This window comes from Diuraphis noxia, unplaced genomic scaffold (genome assembly GCF_037042655.1).
Source record: "Diuraphis noxia isolate RWA-SAM2 unplaced genomic scaffold, SU_Dnox_SAM2 contig0009, whole genome shotgun sequence".
Taxonomy (NCBI): domain Eukaryota; kingdom Metazoa; phylum Arthropoda; class Insecta; order Hemiptera; family Aphididae; genus Diuraphis; species Diuraphis noxia.
Window position 1 is genome coordinate 233,881 of NW_028301719.1, and position 6,410 is coordinate 240,290.

General features: G+C 27.7%; 3 long non-coding RNA genes across 3 annotated transcripts; 1 reads left to right on the forward strand and 2 right to left on the reverse strand.

Moving 5' to 3' along the window:
- Window positions 1-228: 228 nt before the first annotated feature.
- LOC149054178 (uncharacterized) lies at window positions 229-3,288 on the reverse strand. The gene is made up of 3 exons (XR_016192333.1): window positions 3,172-3,288; window positions 1,227-1,440; window positions 229-647 (listed from the first exon to the last, which is right to left on the reverse strand). It is a non-coding gene; the product is annotated as an uncharacterized LOC149054178 (long non-coding RNA).
- A 567-nt stretch (window positions 3,289-3,855) lies between these two features.
- Window positions 3,856-4,795, forward strand: LOC149054179 (uncharacterized). Its single transcript, XR_016192309.1, has 2 exons — window positions 3,856-4,044; window positions 4,551-4,795. It is a non-coding gene; the product is annotated as an uncharacterized LOC149054179 (long non-coding RNA).
- LOC149054180 (uncharacterized) lies at window positions 4,632-5,678 on the reverse strand. The gene is made up of 3 exons (XR_016192310.1): window positions 5,513-5,678; window positions 5,359-5,449; window positions 4,632-4,745 (listed from the first exon to the last, which is right to left on the reverse strand). It is a non-coding gene; the product is annotated as an uncharacterized LOC149054180 (long non-coding RNA).
- Between the last annotated feature and the right edge of the window lie 732 nt (window positions 5,679-6,410).

Below are 6,410 nucleotides of genomic sequence, written 5' to 3' on the forward strand. Positions count from 1 at the left end.
TAATATCACATGATTATACATAATATGCAATATTTGAAAATTTTATATCACGTGAATAAGTTTAGAGATGGCAAATTATTTTAAGACCAAAGTCAGAAAACAATAACTTGCGATTGGGGTGTACATCACCTTCTTTTCATTTCTCTTGTTGAATAATATTGATACGCAAATGATGTAGGACCTTTATTAAACGGCCAATGCGCAAACGATATATATAGGTAACCCAAAAATCGAATGATGCGCAACTATCTCTCAAAAAAGGTCAAGACTAACAATAGAGATGCTCAAACGACAGCCGGCGTACAATAATATGTCGGCGTCAGACGTGGCACCGCTGTTCCTCTGTTTGAAGGTATAGGCAAACTGCAGTGCAGGAACAGCCGACCTACTTCCGGACCGGTAGTGACGGTATAGAAGCCGTGACCAGACGCTGCAGGGAAAACTTACTTCTAGTCGTCAGTGATGATTATAGTGTGTGTGTTCAACACCGTTCATAAATGAAAAGCGTAATTTTTCGTTTGAAGCACGTTTTTCACACGAAAAACTCTCACGCACCGTAGAGTAGTCTGATCTGTAGTACGGTCGACCTGATGGATGAAAAATCGTGTCGTCACGACTCTGACGGAGAAACGGGCGCTCGTAAATGTCTGCACATGTAAACATTTATTTTAATTTTTTTGATTGAAATTTCCAATTGCTTAAAGTTTATTGATAGCTATACACTTATTATTAATATTTAACATCCAAGTTCCAAGTACATCGATGATGGATTACAGTATTATAGTATTTAGATGACATAAGATTTTGTGTCTCACGTTACCCCTTCAAAAGTATAAATGTTTTTTTTGATGACCATGATTTCTGGTAGAAAATTAGGGTTTAGATAATACTATATGGTCAACAGTATAGACGAATTTCATTAATTTTAATATTTAACTTAATAATAAAAGGCAAAAAAAAGTTTCTGACCAAAACAATTTTGTGTTTTTTTTTTGTATAATTCAAAAATGATTAACCGTTGACACCCTTTTTTCATTTCTTTTAAGAATTAAAGCTTAACAGATTATGAGATTATGTCACTAAACCGATAGAACTAACTTATAGAATGAGTCAATTAATAATATACGTCTACAGTTTTAAGTCACAACTTAGCAGTTTAAAACGGGATTAAAGAAACTCGGGGGAAAAAAGGAAGAGTAAAACGTCTAAATAGAAAATGTACTTACGCCAAATCAAACTCTCAGTCGCTAAACTAAAGCAACTTTGTTTTCCAAAACATCAGTTCGAAGCGTCCAAAATATATATCGTCGGTAGCAGCATTGAATCTCACTCGACGCGCGACAAAACCAAATCAAAAATATAAAAATTAGAATAATAACGATAGGCGGGATATGAATGGTATTGCATATTATTTTTGTTTCATTTCAACGGCGTAGGTAGCTAAAAAAAAAAATTTAAGAACATCATTAATTCTATACGAAACTTAACAAGTTGTGTTTGAGACAAACGAGATGTTTTTTTTTTAATAGTTTATTTGCGCGATGGACATTCCTTCATGGTTGAACCTTATTTTAAGTTGTTTATCGCCTACATACGTAAGTATTATTAGTCTTTATTTCGTCGGCGATTAGATTTTCTCCGAATAATTCAAAACGATTTTCGTACTTGTCAATATTATTTTTACTTATGTTTAAAACATCTGAGATTAAAACTAAAATTCATGAATTTCAAGTATACTACTGACATTTTAAATTATAATTACAATATTTGTTTAATTGTCTGCAGAGTTCTGGGTTAATCACAGTTTTGGCATATACATTGGTTTAAAATTTTAAATTGTTTGTATATTTTAAAATACACATAACTCACTTGAAAATTAAAATATGATAAAAAGCCTACGTCATGCCCTCGATAATAATGTTACCTTTAATTTTTGTAAGACGTCAATTTACTCTAAATTTTAAACTAACGGAGCTAAACGTGATCTGCTGAGCATAAAATGTGCTATGTGTTTATTGTAATGTGTAAATAATATACTCTTCATTTTATAATATTAATAAATTGTTTATATTTCCAGTACGAGTTTATTTGGGTGTTATGAATCAAACGTTAATTAAATTATTTCAATTTTATCTTATTTATATATTAATTTATCAATTATAATAAAGAAATTAACATGCTGCTACTGCGAAACAACAATACGACAATAACAATATAGAATGACAATGACAATCCGAATGACAGAATGAGTCCTCACTTTTATTGCCAAATATTTGAATTTTCATGTGTTCTATATAATATTTGAATGTAATTGGATGAATATTGATTTATTCATAATATTAATTGTCGTCGTGTAATGTTCATGTGTATGATTGTGATATGATCTAAGTCTAAAGGAATGTTAATTTATCTAAGTTTGATTTACGACACCTGATAATAATATAATATTTGCATTATACCTACTTGTACTGCAAATAATTGTCTTATAATTTATTGATATTCTATGTCATATAATTTATATATTGCAGTTTCATTGGAAAAATCATTTTAGTTTTGTTCTGATTTTTTTTTTTTTTTGGATCAGTAGGTAGTGAAGGAGATTTTTATTTAAGTCGTTTATAAACTAATATTATTATAAAGCCTATTTGAATCGTCGATATAGGTTATGATAAGTATGTTACTAATCAACCACCAAAACGTATTCATAAATATTATAAAATTATTTATGTATAAAGTGTTTCTACAATCATCATAAGATTATCTGTCTTCGTTATAATTCTATAAAAAGTAGTCAATCGATAATTCGAAAAACTCCATAAATCGAACTAAACTCAAAGTCCTCTGAAACAACCTCTATAATAATAAATTAGAAGAAAATACATGTATTCCGGTGTCCGGTCCCCTCGATAATTTAAAATGTCTGTTGGTGGGACACACTCTATAATTCGAATTTTTATTTCACGACCCTCCTCTATAATTCGAATCAAAATCTTGCCATCAGTAAGTCAGACAACGCTATGGACCAGATTGTGGTAATCAATTTATCACAAAAAAAAAAAAAACAGATTTCTCTAATATGTAAAATATAATAATATAATAAATAAATGTCAATTAATAATCGTAAAATATAATATGTATTTATAATTAATAAAATATGTAATATGTACATACCTACAATTTTGCACTTCTTTAATTTGAATTAATATTTTTTTCCTCAACTATTTAAACACTCGGTAAATCGAAAACTTCTATAAATCAAATTTTTAACTCAGTCCCTTGAATTTCGATCTATCGAGTGACTACTGTAGTTCTCTACACAGTCTACACTGAAATTAAAAATTTATTTTTTATTTTATTTTGTTATACCCACATTTATATATAAATAGCATAGACCCTTATACTTATTAGTATAAGGTTTATGATAAATAGCCAAATCATCACTATATGTCGGTATGATATTTGAATAAGAAGAGATTACAAAAATCGTAAATAAAATCAGTTTTATTTCATTACCTGATACGGATTTGTCGAGGAATATCGAATAAAATAGTCAAAAATAGAATAGCCGTATTTAAATAAATGAATATTATATCAATTTAATTTTGGATCAATTTTTTTTTTTTATTGATCATGCTTGATACCAGCAACACAATTAGTATACACAATTTAGATTTGTTGTATAGATTAGTCTGTTTATAAGAATTTGAGAACCTATGCGATAGTGCAGGTAGCATCCGGTCTGAAAGCTGCGTTCAAGGTGTTTAGTACGTTTGAATTTCTTCGTTCATCCGTGAATTGGGAATCAATCATTATTACTAATTAATAGAAATGAATATTTTACGAAATATTTAGTTGTGTAAAATTCAAATCGTAGTCAAAATATTGCGTTCAAAGTGGGGGATATGATTTGATATAAATAAGGGAGCAGCGACTGCTCGATTGTCATATGTTAATATTTCGTTGTCACTGCAAAGTTCGTAATTTTTAACGTTTCGTTGAAATTGTCTCCAGTCTTTCGTTTGAACCAAATTTTCAAGCTTACAAGTAAGTCATTGAATTACATTTAATAATTGTTGATACAAGTTCTTTTTAATTATTTGGATTATTAAAATATTATAAACTTGAACCGTTGGACCACGTAGAGTCGAACAAATGAAATTAAAACGGTGATCATGTTTTTAAAAAATTATACTCGACTATACATTATGACTTTGATTTTGATGACTTAATTTACGGGTTTAAATTATTAAACTTAGTATATGATTTATATATTTTTAATTTTTAATTTTGTCTCGCACCGATAAGAATAAAATAGATATTTCAATCACTGAATTTGAGGTTCAAAAATATGTTCTGTTGCTAATTTTATCATTAATACGTGTAGTAAAGTAAATACATATATTATTTAAATATTTAAATTTACTTTAATCTTACCAAGCTATAGATTTATAATATTGTGTAATGAATTTTTATTATTAATTATTTTTTAATTGGCAATAAAATAATTGAATATATCTACATGATTAAAAATATTGTTTTTTCTGTTTCAGATATGGATCAAAAATCAAGCAATCAAGCAAACCGCACTAATCAGTGCAACCCAAACCATACGCAAACCGGTCAGGGTCATCCTGCTGGATACCAAGGATCCAAGGATCAAGCGAATCTCAACAACCACGGCAATCAATTAAATTCCAACAATCCTCGTTATGTTCAAAAAAAATGAACAGGTACATACAATGGACCTGTAAACATTTTTTATTTTGATAAAAAATAAATCAACTATAATAATAAATTTGTAGGTATTATTTATTTTGATAATTTTTCCCGTTTATATTTCTGGACAATAATCCTTAACATGGTTTATGGTTTAATAAGCACTATGGTACATCCCATTATATATTTTTATTTTTAAATAGCTACAAGCACGACCGTATTTTGGCGTAATATTATACTCGCTGGTAAAATTGTAATTTAAATATTTGATCGTTGTAAAATGTATACATATAGAGATGAACATTTTAGTCCTAGGAATTAAAATCATAAATTATAATTTAATTAGTAATGTACACTAAATAGGTCATACCTATACCATATTTATTTAGTAACACGTTAGTTATGTACAAAAATAATTAACTTAAATCAATTGTTGTAAGTATTTTATTAATCATTATTTTGGTTTGTATAGGTATATAATATAATTTAACGAACATACATCAAAATAATTGATTTAAATTACTATTACTTCATTTTTAAATAATTCTAATGTCTTACAGATGATATTTGTTATGAACGAGTTTGCGTATAATATTAATACAATATAATATTAACTTATATAATATGATTTATAAAAATTACCATTTTTGATTTTTAGTTCAATTAAGGTTTGTTTTTTTTTAATAATTCATTCGTACATCGTGTTTGTACATTTTATTCTATCTAAAAATAACTAATAATAATAATTTACTAAAATTTAATTCATAACGATATGGAAATAAATAAAAATTCATACCTATATATATTCTAACGTGAACTGGAAACGTTGGTGTAATAGTATTTTAAGGTTAATTTTTTCATATTACTCATATTATTGTACTATTGTAGGTTACAGTTATGTATTACTTACACGACTAATGAACAAATAGATATTTTAAGTAAATGTTTTTTGGGTAAAATGTAAATCTAGAAGGTACTAGGAACACTATAAATAATAATGTAATGTAATACTAGAGAGTACCCGCGGAATCGATTTGCATTATTTCAACACTACGCATCATAAACAGTACCTCATTAATAAATTAATAAATTACTATTGAGGCCAAGTGTACTGTGTACAATCCGATTCGTACGCACTAGGGAAAGTATATAATAATATGCACACTTTATTACTTACTTTAAGAGCACATAATGTATCAGATAACTTCCTCTCTTCAAATAATTCACCTGGAGAAAGTCTATCAATTATAGAATACTTAAAAATTAACTAATTATAATTGATAAACATGTTATATGTCTTAAGCACAACAACAACGGTCACAATTTTTTTTATACATATTATAAAATATTAAATCTGACATTTATTAGTCTACAGACAACAACTGTTCTTTACCGTTGAATAGTATTAGTATAAAACATGGGCGTAATTTCGATAAAATTCAGAAGGTGCAAAATGTATTTACCGCTCTAACTTAATTCAGTTCCTCGATCGAAATTGTGTACAAAATTATCAGTATGTATAACTTTAATATGAACTAAGTAAATTGTATTAAATAAATAGTTACCTAGACAAGGCTGCGATTTATTACATCGATATAATAAATATTAATAAAATATATTATCGATTAACACGTTAAATTAAACTTAAGCGTTTACCATTTTCCTACAGTTGCTGCTGCATTCAATTTGTCAAT